The following is a 15,289-nucleotide window of genomic DNA, read 5'->3' as shown; positions in this document are numbered from 1 at the left end:
CCTGGTTCCAACCCTTCCAGTTATGCCGCCACTGGGTCCGAGGCCTTCGTTAAGGCCAGGAAAGCAAGGTGAGATTTGGCGGTGTTTATTCCTGATGTCCGTGGCTCGTCACAAGGCCTTCCTCACGTCCAGGCCATCGTCTCCCACTCCGACTGCTTGGCATAAACCAAGATCTCTACCTATTCTCAGCAACAAACAGATCTGTCAGCCTTTTTGCTCCTTGTATTTTGGCAGCAAGCCTCCTTTAGGTAGTTATTAACTTTTAAATATAAAATCCAGGCACCAAATCATGAAGCAGAAAAGACATACATAATTTGGGTTAATTAAAATGCCTCCAAGTGAACAGGTGACAGATGTCAAGCCTCCTGGCACCCGGAAGAAAGGCAGTGCAACAGACTATTAGGATTCCTGTGTTAATCAGGTAATAGTAACTTGGGTAATTAGCAAATCACACCAAATCTTGTTTAGGTCCCAAATCTCATTTAGAGCCTTTTGGAGAAACTGTTTAAATACAAAGGACACACTCTCCTACTGACAGACGATGCCTGCTTACTGGGGCAGATATCCCAGCTTCCCTGCCTCTATTAAATCCATTTTAATTATGAAGTCTCAAGGTCTAATTCACCAAGGACTGGAAGACAGAGTACTTGTCCCTTTGCTCTTGCTAAGGAGTCAAGGAGCCCTGAATTCTGGAATTCCAGTAGATTTCACAAAGTCAACAAGTACGAGAAAAACGGTGATGCTCTTTGCCACGGATCGACCAAGGCACTCACTCCATACCTGTTAGAAAAACATTGACCTTTGCCTATTTCTAATTCACACGTAAGGAGCTGGACAATTAACACCCCATCCGAAGGAGGAAGCCTTTGGCTCCTGGGCCAGGGAGCAGTCCAAAGAACGAGCACAGCGGGGCTCTCAGTGAACCCGGTTAATTAGCGGTAGGCATGCTCAGAGTTGTGCTTCTGCATCTCCTTCTCCGTAAGCTTATTATTTTAAACCATTTTTACAGAGCTCTTTACAGCACTCCTCCTCTCCTCCGATCTAAAAGTACATCTGAAACATGACTGAATTCCACTCCTGTCATCCGGCTTAGAATAGCTCAGCCTGGGCTTGTTCCTACAAGATAGTTGGTTTAAGCCTCAGGACTGCTGGCTGTCACTTGTCCGTGTTCCTTTTCAGCTGGAGAGTGTCAGGGAATAGGTCCGTGGCAGGGCCTCGGTAGTCAGTTACGTTGCCTACTTCGTGCTTGGAACTGCATCAATTTTTTTTTCCTTTCCTTCTATTTATATTCTCTTACCTAATCGCCCGGCCAGCATTCTGGAGCGGGGAGAGGTCAGGGAGTTGATGTCATCGTTGATATAAAGACGGAGAGGACAGGAACCTGAAGTCGTTTGGGTACCAGAGCTTGGCCACTTAGTATAGTTGGGGGACCTGTGTCAGGTCTCATCTACCCTTTGAGCCCCATGCGTGACATGGGAGCAAAAACATGTCCCCTCGACTTTGCAGGGTGGTGTGGGAACGAAAGAGGAGGACAAGCAGCAGGGGGTTCTATTCACCAGAAAGCATCACACAAGGGGTTTACCCCAAAGGCCTTCTGAGAAGCCATGCAGCCAGCCAGCCAGGGCCAGTGCCCAGAAATGGGGCACCTCCCCTACCATTCTCAGAGGGTCACTGCCTGCCTGGCTCTCTGGCTCCTACACTGCATGGCAGGAAATGGGCAGATGCCCTCAGGGACCTTGTGTGATGTCTGCTGTTAAAAGATGGGCTGCAGGGAGGGCAGACGAGTGGAGGGAAAGATCTACGGACAAGGAGTTCTTCTAATTTTTAATTTTTTTTAATGGCCACACGGGAGGCATATGTAAGTTCCCAGGCCAGGGATTGAACCCACGCCATAGCTGCTGTAATGCTGGATCCTTTAACACACTGCACTGGGCCGGGGATCGAACCAGCGCTGCCACAGGGACAAGTTGGATCATTAACCCACTGTGCCACAGCGGAAACTCCTGGGCAAGGAGTTTAGACACTGGGGTTCTAGGTACAGCTTTGCCGGTAACCCACATCTTAACCAGTGACTTGGCAAATAAAACAAACTACTAGGCTGAGAGCTGGTGAACTGTTAGGGAGGAAAATGGTTGAAACCAACATGGCTTATGAAGAATCAGTCATCAGAACGAGACTTTTTCAACAGGTATGAGAGTGATAAACCTGAACGTCACGTAGAAAGGACAGATCTGTATTCAGAAAGATAGAAATGAGCTGCCCCGCGCAGTTCGAACGGTCAGGATGGGGAGATGTGGTTGGGACAGAAATGCAATTGGGTGAATCCGTAAAGGTTTGACGTGCCCACGGGGAGAGGATGAAGGTCCCCAACAGGAATGTCTTCGCCCTCTCGGGTTCCACAGTTGTATTAGCCACAGATGCAGATCGGGGGTGTGATCAGATGACAAGCTGCTGCAGACACAGGCTTCTGCCCCCTTTCACACCGTGTATGCACGTCCTCCTGCCGCATCATTAATCCTGAGCTCTTCCCTCGGCCAGTTCCTACTCACGAATACTCCGTGTTCCAGAAAGCCCTAATCTTTCAGCACCTTTCCTCCATGTGTCTATACAGCCCTTCTCCTGTACTGTCTGTGCCAATAAACTCTTTAAGGGAAGTGACTGTGCCCCCGTCATGGTCCCCCTGGACCCCCTGGCTGAGCACAATGCCTCTTCCGCTCTTTGAGCCCCATGTGTGAAATGGAAGCGAAAGCATGTTCCCCGGACTGTGCAGGGTGCTGCGAGAAAGGAAGGGGAGGACAAAAGGCAGGGGTTTTGTTCGCCAGAAAGCATCACACAAGTGGTTTACTCTGAAGACCTTCTGAGGAGCTAGAAGCCATGCAGCCAGCCAGGGGCAGTGCCCAGGAATGGGGCACCCCCTGGCCCCGCCCATTCTCGGGGCGGAACCGAATTTTCCTATGACATGAAGCCAGAAACATGGTATATTGACTCATAAAACACAGATCCTAAACACCTTAACAGATTAAAAGAGATGGGTGAACGCCGTCTTAGCCCAATAAGATGGCCTTCATTTGGGAATAGATGTAGTTTGTGCAGAGGTGCATGAATAACAAATACACACACACATGGGGGAGCAAATATGCTAAACAATTACGTCTGTAAAGAAAAGCTCAAAGTTAGGAACAAATGCGTGTTTCGGTTAAGTCACCTGAAAAGTCAACGGCACTAAACAGCAGAAAGGTCTCCATCCAAGGCAGTGAGAGCCTCTCAGCCCGTGCTGGGTTAGCCCAGATCTGAGAGTTCCCAAGCCAGAGATGTCTGGAAGAGAGAAACCAGAAGGGCACAGGTTGGGAAGCCCAGAGATACGAGGAATGGCCCGAAGAACTGAACGTCGGCCTAGAGACGGACCACTTAGGAATCTGCAATTACTTTCGAATGTCTGGAGGGATCACGAGAGCAAGGAGATGGAATTTCGTCTTGGTAGATCCAGGAGGGGCAGAACCAGTGGGAGAAAGCAACAAACAGGCTTCAATTCACGTGGGGGGCAACTTTAAACGAATGTGAGGTCTCCTCAAGGCCCTGGCTCAGGACTAAGGCTTCCAGCCCAGAAGGTTCAGGTGGAGGCCAAACCGCCTCCTCCTGGGGATGCTGAGGACATGTGCAAAGGTAGACACTGTCAGGGCCACCTGTGTACTTCACCCCAGTCACGGGTCCAAGGGAAAGATCCACCACAGTCAGGGTTTGGCCGGGGGGGGGGGCGGTGTTCTGAGTGGACACGTGTCTGCCTCACCAGAACAAGCAGATGGTGGGTGTCCGCAGGGCACCAGTGGGAACGTGGGAGCCCAGCCCCACTAACAGAGAGCAACAGCGAACTGGTTCCACGGCGAACTGGTGGAAACGCAAGGTTGGAGCCATCCAACAGGGCTTGGCATCCTGCACCAACTCAAAGCCAAAGCCTTGAGGGCTCCAGCTCGGAAGACTTCCGGGCAGGCATAAAGGGCTTTCTCCAAAATCCGAAAAAGCATTTTGTGCCTCCCCAGTTGGCAGCTGGGATGAAGGCCTCTTTTTCTTCAGCGGGGCCGGTTAAATTCTTGGCACTGCTGGCTGGGAGCAAAGAGACGGTTCCCATGAAAAGGCACTGCCCAATGGACTCCCTGGCTACCTGCTAGTGGGGTGGCTGCCCTTACCAACAACAGAAGCTGGCAGCCAGAAGCATGGTCTTCTCCTGAGTTTTCTGGAACCTTTCGCAAATCCAGGTCGACGACCACCACCTCCACCCCAAAAAGCAAACACACCACATAAGCCCACCACCCAAGAAGGAGGCCCGTGAGGCGTCCTACTTTTCATTTTGCTAAGCTGCTGGAGGTAAAGGACCAAGCGGAAAGCAGGGTGCCAGAGTTCCTTTTCCCTGAGGCCCCGGTCCAAGTAAAACGGAGAGAAATGAGACTGGGAAAGAAAGAGAGAGACCTTCAACACCACAAAAAGCTAATGGCTGGAAACCGGGGGAGGAGCAGGGCTGGATGGCTGGAAACTGGGCTTCCTTGGTGGCTGAACGCATGCCCTACATAGACACGGAGAGAGGAGCCCCAGCCCCGTGCCAGCCCCCTGCAGGACAGGCGGACAGTGCTGGTTTTGTTGGCAGATTTTTTTTTCTTCTGGTGGGGTGCTTTCTTCCTGCACAGCAGGCGCCAGAGTGAAAGCTGACAAGCACTGGCAGAATTTTAAAAAATTGCTGCCCCTCTCCCACAGACGTCCATTATGTCTCCGGAGCCTCACGATTCACAGCATAAAAGCATAATCAAGAGAAATCACGGTTCAGCTCAGGCAGGGATGGGCAGAATAGTCCATTTAACTTCATGTTAAAAAAAGGCAAATAATTGGACCCAAATTTGTTTGAAATGGGAGTAGGAAATGGCTTGTTTTCAATCTATTTCAAATGAAAAGCCCCCATTAACTACTCCTTGGAAACTATTTAGTTTGGAAACAAGCTGAGTATGCCATGGGCAGTGGGCATTACAAGGCGAGGCCCAGCGTAACCTGTGTGAGAGCTCCAACCCTGTGACCTAGTTCCACACGGCTCGGAGGAAGGGCTGGCGGGCCCAGGGCTGCTCACAGCCCGGCGGACGGTTTCCCAAGGCAGTCTGCGAGACCACGCTGGCTGGAGGGAAGGAAGTCTTTCAAGTCGACAGAAAGCTCCAAACAACCTCTGGCTGGCTAAGAGAAGCACGGTAGCTGGGACCAAAGAGCAGCTCGAGATGGTGGGAAGCGAGCCATCCCGAAAAGGGAACGGAGTGGTGGTGCCTCGCTAGCATCAGAGGTCGGCGCCCCGACCGAAGCCTCGGGAGCCTGGAGCAGCCCCAGGGGGAGCTCACCTGTACACCTGCCTGGATGCTTCGACCATCTTCCTGCAGGCGGGGCCTGGGGGGAGCAGCCTCGGAGAGAGACTGGCTCTGAGCAGCCTTTCTCATGCAAGCAGCCACCTCCTCCTCACGCGAGTCAGCCTTGTAGCTTCTAGCCTGTTATTCCAGATGTGGCTCTATTAGCAAGTAGGCCAGTGGAATCACTCAGTGCTAACTTGCAAGGGGTCAGGGACTTTGACCCCCCCGCCTTGGTTACCTAGAGCCTAGCGCAGTACCTAGCACATGGCAGTGCCCCACCGGTGCGTGTGGAATGAATGAGTGGACAGCCCACAGAGGGACCAGGGGACCTCTTAAGGGAGAGGACTGGTGTGAGAAGCCTGGGTTTTCCTTTAAGCATGAAAAACGCAAATTTGAAAAGTTCACACATGCTGGAGTTCCCGTTATGGCTCAGGGGTAACGAACCCCACTAGTATCCATGAGGACTGGGGTTCGATTCCTGGCCTTGCTGAGTAGGTTAAGGATCTGGCGTTGCCGTGAGCTGTGGTGTGGGTCGCAGACACGGCTCAGATCTGGCATGGCTGTGGCTGTGGCTGTGGCTGGTGGCTGCAGCTCCCATTCAACCCCTAGCCTAGGTACTTCCATATGCCACAGGGGTGGCCCTAAAAAGACCAAAAAAAGAAAAAGAAAAGTTCACACATGCTGACAGTGCAAGAATCATATATTTTTCAGATAGGTTAAAAAAAAAAAACAAAACAAAAAACCTGTCAACTAATAATCTTGAAGTACAACGTAAAACACTGCCCCTGATATTAAAGACATCCTAGGAGTGCTTTAAGCAGCAGAGATGGTGTTTATCCCCCTGGAAGAACAAAGGCCCCCCGTCTCGGCTGCACTGTGCTCTGCAGGCCCTGCGTGTTCCTGGGGGAGGACACCTGCCCGGCCAAACTTCCTGCTCAGGCATCTTCGTTGTCCCAACTTACTGAGAGATTTACGTTTTTCCCTTAATTTCCTTTCTCCTCCTCTTTCTTTAATTTCTCCTCTGCCTTTCCTTCCTCTTTCATTTAACCTTTAGGGTTCTCTGAAAGTGATAAATCAACTCTTGGTCGGGCATCATGCCGTTTCTCTTGAGAACAGCAGGCCATTCTCTGGATGGCCTTCCCACACCGACTGCCGCTTTTCCTCCGGGCTAAGTTTGCGATCTCTCAGACCCGGTGAGTCCCTGCGATCTTGAAATGAAATGGAGAGAGCTGCTTGCTGAGAAATCTTCCTTTCATTGAAGAGCCGGGTTTACCTTTAATCGTCTGCATGTATAACAGAAATCAACTCAGGGAAGAAAGGCTTCTTCTCCCTAATTGTTTTACACCTTTCAGGGTGTATAATAAAGAAACAGCCTGTCCTTATTAATTTTAATGAAACAGAAACAGAATTCACCCTGAAAGACTAAAATGTTGATGCAATGACAATGAGAGCAAAACCCCAGGGCTGTAGTGCTTGGGAGCAGATGAGTGTAGCCACATAGATCCCGGCTACGGATCAAGTGCTTTTATTTGGCTTTGCACAGATTTATAGAGGACCTACTATGTACACGTCTCACACTGAGGACTGGTGGGCGGGGTGGGTAGCACATACTGAAGCCAGAGTGTTTGTCCCTGTTCTCCAGGGCAGCTGGGAATGGGTGCCAAGCACATTAAGGGGTGAAATGCTGAGTGTGGGCAGAGTCTGAGTTTCCTCTTTAGGTTTCACACTGGGATCCTGGATATGCGACACGGAAGAGGCCTGGGGACCAGAACGAGAGTTGGTGAGAAGGCTGGACGTGCATCTGATGCACTGCAGTTAGGAACACTTTCCCTCCTGTAGTTGCTTTTGATGCTCCCTCTGAAAAGGGCCTCGGCTTCTAGGAGAGCAGCCGGCAGTGGACCGGCAGGCCCCTGAGTGCAGGTTCTGGGGGGAGTTCTCTGCACTGCATGCCCACTCTGCGTGCTTGTGGTGAGGACCAACGAGGAAGGGCTCCATGCACACCCATGTGCCAGGAAAGTCCAAAATAGGACAAAGGTGCATCTACAACACTGAATCTCACATTATGCCTATTTTAATGGTGATATTTGGCTCTGAATTTTTTTTTTTTTTTTTTTTTTGTCTGTTTGCCTTTTTCTAGGGCCACTCCTGTGGCATATGGAGGTTCCCAGGCTAGGGGGCTAATGGGAGCTATAGCCACCAGCCTACACCAGAGCCACAGCCATGCCAGATCCAAGCCGCATTCTCAACCTACACCACAGCTGAGGGCAATGCTGGATCCCTAACCCACTGATCGAGGCCAGGGATCGAACCCTCAACCTCAAGATTCCCAGTCGGATTGTTAACCGCCGAGCCTCGACAGGAACTCTGGCTCTGAATTACTGTTAAAGGAACCCCAAGGAGGGATGACTTCTTGAGTCTAGAGGAGGGGTCAGGGCTGTGCTTCCGGACAGTTCCAAGCTCGGCAAACTCCTAACACCATTTGCTTCATGTTACTCCCCCCAAATCAAACTGCTCTGCCTGCAGCCCTTTATCGTCTCACCTCCCAACCTCCCGGCAGGCGCTGATGCTCTGTGTGTGTTGTTGAAAGGGTCAGAGGGCGACTAAATGAAGTTAGTTAGGGCTTCCAATAGCTTCCAGAACACTCTTGGTCACCAAGTAAGAGGAGAAAAAACACCACGGTGGTACAGTAAATTCTCCATTTCAACTTCAGTGTTAAGGATTATTTCTTATTCTAATAGTATGTATCTCTTGCTTTAGGGTCAACAGTAGTAATAAAAATATAAAAAGTATCAAGTGCTTCTCTCTGCCAGACCTTCAGCACCTTATATATACATTGTTTCATTTACTCCTCCCAATGATCCCATGCTATAGGTACTATTACTGCCGTTTCCACTATACAATGAGGAAACTGAGGCAGAGGGGTTATTTAAATTTCCCAAGGTCCAATAGCTTCCTAGTCAATACTATGGTTAAATTTGTTTGACTCCAGAACCCTTAACCACTACACTATACTTTTTCTTTTATCAAATCATAGTGAGAGTACACAATATCTGAAATTTTAAAAATTTCTTCTTGGTGGTATATAAAGTTAGCAATTCAACTCTATGGAGGCTTGTTACAATTAAGAAAATATATAGTGAGTTCCTTTTGTGGCTCAGCAGTTAATGAACCCCACTAGGACCCATGAGGAGGCAGGTTCGATCCCTGGTCTCATCAATGGGTTAAGGATCCGGCGTTGCTGTGAGCTGTGGTACAGGTTGCAGATGAGGCCCGGATCCTGCACTGCTGTGGCTGTGGTGTAGGCCAGTAGCTGTAGCTTCGATTCAACCTCTAGCCTGGGAAGTGCTATATGCTGTAGGTGTGGCCCTAAAAAAGCAAATATATGTATTTGCTATATATGATATATACATACATATACATAATTTTTTTTTTTTTTTACTGACTTGTGAAATTCTCAAGTCTGATAACCTCTTTGTGAGTTACACTGAATCCAAAAGTAAAATCATCTGATACCAAACCATACATTGAAACCATCATGGGGCCAACAGAGATTTCCCTTTGCATAAACTATCAAGGCTACAGCATCATTTAATGAGATTCTACTGAATATATATACAGGCAGAGCAAAGAGCACTGGCTCTGGAGTCAAATCATTTCAAATCATCCTAGCAGATGAGCCTTGATTCTCTCTTTACCCCTCGGTTGCTCAGTTTCTCTACAGGATACAGTACGTACCTAACAGAGTTATCTTAAGAATGGAGTGAGTCCATAGATGTGTCTGGCACACTGTTTGCCCAATAAATGAAAGCGCCCCCTCCCGTCATTACTGTTGCCATCACAACAATCACCATCACAGCCGTTACAGGAGCCCAGGCCAGGTGCTCACAGATAATGACACAACGTAGAGATGTTGTTCTCTGAGTTCCTACTTACACAACAATTTAAAAACTCATATTCCTGGCAACTCCCAGATAGTACATCTCCCACATGTTTGCCTTGCTGAAAAATCTCAGATGTAAGGAAATTTCTTCACTGGTCTTTCCCAAAGTGCCAACTCTTCCCGCATCAGAAAGTGGCCCTTGGGCGTTCCCGTCGTGGCGCAGTGGTTAACGAATCCGACTAGGAACCATGAGGTTGCAGGTTCGATCCCTGGCCTTGCTCAGTGGGTTAACGATCCGGCGTTGCCGTGAGCTGTGGTGTAGGTTGCAGATGCGGCTTGGATCCTGCGTTGCTGTGGCTCTGGTGTAGGCTGGTGGCTACAGCTCCGATTGGACCCCTAGCCTGGGAACCTCCATATGCCATGGGAGCAGCCCTAGAAAAGGCAAAAAGACAAAAAAAAAAAAAAAAAAAAAAAAAAAGAAAGAAAAAAAAAAGAAAGCGGCCCTTGGTTAAGTGGGTTCCTAAACAGGAGCAGACAAAAGGCTGCGTGAAGTCATCTCATCCAAGCTTGTGCTGAACTCTGATAAACCCGCCCAATACTGAGGAGCCACAATGGCAGAGCCCCGGGAGCAGGATGCGTCCCCTGCACGCAGGGGGACGGGGAGATGCGATCTTCCTCTCAGGGGCAGCTTTTTTTTTTTTTCTTTTTTTTGCTTTATAGGGCCACACCTACAATATATGGAGGTTCCCAGGCTAGAGGTCGAATCAGAGCTGTAGCTGCCAGCCTACACCACAGCCGTGTCTGCGACCTACACCACAGTTCATGACAATGATGGATCCTTTGCTTTGCGGCTGCCCCGACACTGGGGCTGCTTTCTTTAAATTCAGTAAGATACGGAGGCAAACCCTGGATCAGAGGCTCTGCCCTCTGTGCTGACGGACCCTCTGGTCTTCTCCTGCCATAACCATGCACAGCTACCAGGATGGGAACTACCGTCCACTCAGAACTGGGATCGAAGGGAAAAGAAACCAAGAAGGCGAGCACCCATGGTTTTAAATGCGGGTGGAATCAATGACCAAGTTGGGCTCCCAAGGATGGTACCAGCAACCTTCCCTCATGCCTTGGTCCCTAGAGGGTGTCCTATAGGCTTCAAGAGGTATCTCCCCCAAACAACAACAGCAGGAAAAAAAGGTGTCAGTGCCTGACGGTAGGAGCAGGGGTAGGAGTGGAGGACTGAAGGGGGCAGTCAGACGGGGAAGAAGGAGACAGCACGTCCCTCTGAATACAGAAACAACCTCCTCTCCACGCCTCCCCCCACCCCCGCCGGTCCCGTCTGCTCGTGGCAAAAAGAAGCAGTGACAACAAGGACCATGAGCAAGAGGACTGGGGAATTTTCACGGTTAGGCTCGGGGGTACCGAAAAGGGAGTGGGGAGAACCACAAAAGGCATCTTGCAGAAACACATCCCAAGTCCTTGCGCGCTGGGCTGTCATCATCCTAAGTAATTCTACACGGACAGGAAAAAGAAAGGCTTGAGCATAAGGTTTCTATCTGTGCGGCACAGAAGCTGATTAAAAATGCTAACTACCATGATTGTCCAACCACCAGACGCTCCCCAGAGACCCATGCTCGCAGATGGTGATTAGTTTGGGATGGCCAGAACACGCACCAGTACCATGTTGCCGTAACACCCACAGACTATCTGTCGCACTCCCAGGAGGCCGTTAAAGGCTGTTTACTTCATACAGTTAACTTGAACCATAAGCTTCACGAGCCTCTTTGATACAATTTTAATCACTCTCCTCATAAACCCATAACACTCCCCAGCCTGGATATGCATTTGCACACCGCACGACGCACGCGAAGCTCCCCTTGGAATTCTGCAGCCGGCGCCGCCCTCTCCCCACCCTCCGCCCCGCAGATGGCTGCATCCAGGCTGCGGAGCCGTCGTGGGCTTCCCTTGATTCACGCCGTTGCATTAGTGCTTCCCCGCATGGTCGTAGATCACGGCTCCCGGTGGAAATTGGGTGATAAAAGATCAATACCAGGACCTTGTAACAAATGTTCCAGCAGTGAAACAGCAAGCTACTGTTTATCTTTTCCAGAACACATCCCGCCCCCACCCCAAGCAAATTCTAATTTTCTAGACGGCCCTCAGCCATCCTTTCTGATATATATTTATTTGGAAAGCAAAAATAAGTGGGATCCTGGAGACCATTCCTGAATGGACACAAAGGCCTGTTTAATCACCCCGCCTCCCCGTCCAGATCCCATGGCTTTGGTCCCAACCCCCGCCCCGCAGGCCAGCAACGTGTTCTCTCTGGCAAGGCTTTGGGCACGGAAGCTGTGACATTTGGTGGCTACGCCAGCAGCAAGAAGGACAGCCTGGGATGAAAGGCAGGAGCCCTTTCAAGTAATTTTATGTGAATTCTCTGTGATCTGACATTTCTTTTATAGGTGGGGTTTGTCTGGCGTCTTGAGGTTCCAGGTCAGAAAAGGCAGAGGGTCTGAACAGGAGGGATTCAGTGCTGGCTTCAGCCCTTGGAAAGGACATAGCCCTGCAGGTCTGCAGCTCTCCACCGGCCCGCCTGCCTCCCCTGTAAAACAGAAACAGGGGCACCTCTTTCTTTCTGGTTGGCCTCGCTCACATGACTGCTGTGCGAATCAAATGAAAACCTATTTGTGAAGGGACTTTGTAAACTGTGAAATAGTAAAAAAAAAAAAAAAAAAAAAAAAAAAAAGGTTTTGAATTTTTAAATTTGCATCTACACCGCTGTTGCTGACTGATGTGGTTCTTTCTTTCTTTTTTTTCTTTTTTTTGGCCGCCTCGGCATAAGGCGTTCCTGTGCCGGGAATCAGATCAGGGCCACGGTCGAGGCCTATGGCCTACGCCACAGCTGGTGACGGTGCTGGATCCTTTAACCCACAGAGCCTGGCGGGGGACTGAACCTGCATCCTGGTGCTGCAGAGACACCACCAACCCTGTCGTGTCACAGTGGGAACTCCCTGATTGGGGGTCTTCATTCCCTTTTCTGGCGAGGCGAGGACGGCCTCAGGAGGGAACTGCAAGGTAACTGAGTTTGTGAAGCTGGCGTTTCCCAGGCTGCTCTACCCCGTGGTCTGCCCACGAGAAGCAGGTTCTCTGTGGTGTCGGGTCTAAAGGCTCTGGACCCTCCCATGGGCATCGCTGGTGCTGGCGAGTGCTCCTTTGGCGAGCACAGGGGTGTTGACGCATGGCTGGAGAGGATGAATGAGGTTACTCTTTCAACAAATAAACAGTCTTTGGGGAGACGTTTTCCCAAAGGTTGCTGTGACCTCCCGTCTGCTTTGCCCACCCTTGTGCCTGGCAGCTCACTGTTCCCTTTCTAGATGGCATGTTCTAGAAGACCACTTAAACTGCGGCTCCCTGTTCACCTCCCCAGATGGGGGCCTTATTCTGCATGTCTCTGGCTTCAGGAAACAGAAGTGACGGGCATGTCGGGTTCCCTCTATAAAACACTCCTTCTTGGTGATTTATTTCCCCTGAAAAGGAAGGCTCATGCTCTCCTCTCCCCCTCCCTCACAGAACTCAAGAGTCACAACTTGTGGAGTTCCTGTCGTGGTGCAGTGGTTAACGAACCCAACTAGGAACCATGAGGTTATGGGTTCCATCCCTGGCCTTGCTCAGTGGGTGAAGGATCCGGTGTTGCCGTGAACTGTGGTGTAGGTTGCAGACGCAGCTTGGATCCCACGTTGCTGTGGCTCAGGCATAGGCCAGCAGCTGCAGCTCCGATTCGACCCCTAGTCTGGGAATCTCCATATGCCGCAGGAGCGGCCCAAGAAATGGCAAAAAGACAAAAAAAAAAAAAAAAAAAAAAGAGTCACAACTTGCACATGGTGGCACCTGCAAGCCTGTCCTCTCAGTGAAAACCAGGACTTCCTATTTCCTGCTCATGTTCCTTCTCGCCCTCTCGCCGGACACCATGATTTCGTCTCTGTTGAGGATTCCTGACCCACAGCCCATCTCTGCTCTAGGAATTTATCACCTTGGACGGTTGCAAGAAGAGCTGTATCACTGGGGAGTTCATATCGTGGCACAGTGGTTAACGAATCCGACTAGGAACCATGAGGTTGGGGGTCCGATCCCTGGCCTTGCTCAGTGGGTTAACGATCCGGCGTTGCCGTGAGCTGTGGTGTAGGTCACAGACACACCTCGGATCCCAAGTTGCTGTGGCTTCGGCACAGGTCTGTGGCTACAACTCTGATTCGACTCCCAGCCTGGGAACCTCCCTACGCTGCAGATGCGGCCCTAAAAAGCAAAACAACAACAACAACAGCAGCAAAACAATTGTATCATCGGGCCCTTTCCTGATAAAGACATTGATTTCACATTCCAGTCCAAGGACTCCTTAAATTCAACAGAACTTCAGGCTCTTTGGAGGGAATTAATGTCTACCTACATTATCTATCCTCTGACTTTAAACCTATGTGCTCTGAACAAGGCTCACTGAAGTTCGTGTAAGGAGGCGTCTGATTCCTCTGAACAGAGAAATACAAAACTTGTTCTGGAAACCCAACTCCAGGCCCCACTACCCACCTGCTTGTCTCCCTATTCTAAATCGAGATGTCACTGATTAAATCAAAGCTCTGCCTCCTGTCTCAGAGGGAAGATAAATCTTGGAGAACACGGCGACCACTGCAGGCACCGCTTCCATCCCATCGCATTAATGCTGGGACTTCAGGTTGCCATAACAACTTCCCCGGAGCGTTTAACACCCAGAAGCCTATTTCCACTGTTTATATTTAGTGCTATTTGTGTAGACCGAGGCTTTCTTCTTTCTCTTCTACATCCCCTTTGAACAAAAGAAGAAGCGGTATGGATAGAGCAAAGTGAGGAACGTATTTCACGGCATCCGTACAACGGCTATGGGGTGAAGAGGGACTTCTCTTTTCTTGGTGAGCGTGGGTGGGGAAAGCATGCCAGGAGGGCGAGTTTCTAGGGTTTGATGAAATAACTATTATGTTGATCAATACCTAAAATGGCTGCGTAAATGATCGGAGCAGTTATTACGGCGAAGTGACTCTACCCCTGAAACGCGGAGGGGATGAGTGGGGAATTCAACCAAAAAACAGAAGGAAACAAAACAAAAAAAAATCCCAAAGAGCCCTGAGCAGCTCCAGTGCTGGGCGGAGAGACAGCGAATCAAATTCTGCCGGAGGGACCAGGATGTCCACGTCCAGCAGGGAGGAGAGGCCTCAAGCGCCAGACGGTTCCTGGTCTGCCCAGAGCGCGCTGCCACTGCTGTAAGGGAGCTGCTGTCTGCTGGCCCCGGGCACGGCGTTCCGGAGTTTGAAGGCTCTGCAGAGGCCCCTGGAGACCCTGTCATCTGCATGGGATTCTGGAGAGGAGGAGACTAGAGAAGCCGGGACGAAGGAGAGCAAAGCGTGAGTCCCAGGAACGGAGGAACGGCCGTCTGCCCGCCTGACCGTCCTTCCAGGAAGGATCTGAAACAGCCTCTGAAAATAGGCTGAAAAGCTGCCAAACCAGAAGGGCAGGGAGAGTGCGGAATCCATGTCTTGGGAGGAAACATCCCATTCGCCTCCATAAACACTGACTGAGCACCATCTGTATGCAACGCTGGGCGGCGGGGGGGCATGGGCTGACTGGTGACAAGGATGACTGAGACCTCTCGGGGGTCGGTGAGGGTGTGGGGAGTGGGCGAGGGGAAGGCAGAGACTCAGCCACCAGGGAAGATGATGGAGGGAGGAAGGAAAAGGAGTCAGAGGCCCAGGAGCGGCTGGAGACGGGGGAGCAGCTGTGGAGAGGTGCTTTCTGAGTGAGACGGGACAGAAGCAGGGCCTTGACGTTGCACAGAATCTGACTGGTCTGGGGGCAGGGGGTGCTCAGAAGACACCCGGGAAGATGGGGGCAGAGCGGGTGGTGGAGTCGGGCAACTGAGAGCAAAGATCGGGCGTGCAGGGCGGTCCCCTTCCTGTGAGTTGGTTGTGCAAGGAGATGCCTGAGAGGAATCAGGGTCTGAGCTGTGTTAGTGGAA

The 15,289-nt window shown here is 50.6% G+C and overlaps 1 protein-coding gene across 8 annotated transcripts in view; it reads right to left on the bottom strand.

Annotated features, from left to right (window-relative positions):
• AUTS2 (activator of transcription and developmental regulator AUTS2) overlaps positions 1 to 15,289 on the bottom strand; it is a 1,184,853-nt gene that overhangs the window by 237,918 nt on the left and 931,646 nt on the right.

The sequence above is a fragment of the Sus scrofa genome, chromosome 3 (assembly GCF_054392235.1).
Source record: "Sus scrofa isolate SSC_HxYL_T2T_F1_AM1 chromosome 3, Sscrofa_HxYL_maternal_Yorkshire_Landrace_v2.0, whole genome shotgun sequence".
In the NCBI taxonomy this organism is placed as follows: domain Eukaryota; kingdom Metazoa; phylum Chordata; class Mammalia; order Artiodactyla; family Suidae; genus Sus; species Sus scrofa.
The sequence above is the reverse complement of the archived record's forward strand: the minus strand, read 5'-3'. Positions and strand labels throughout refer to the sequence as shown.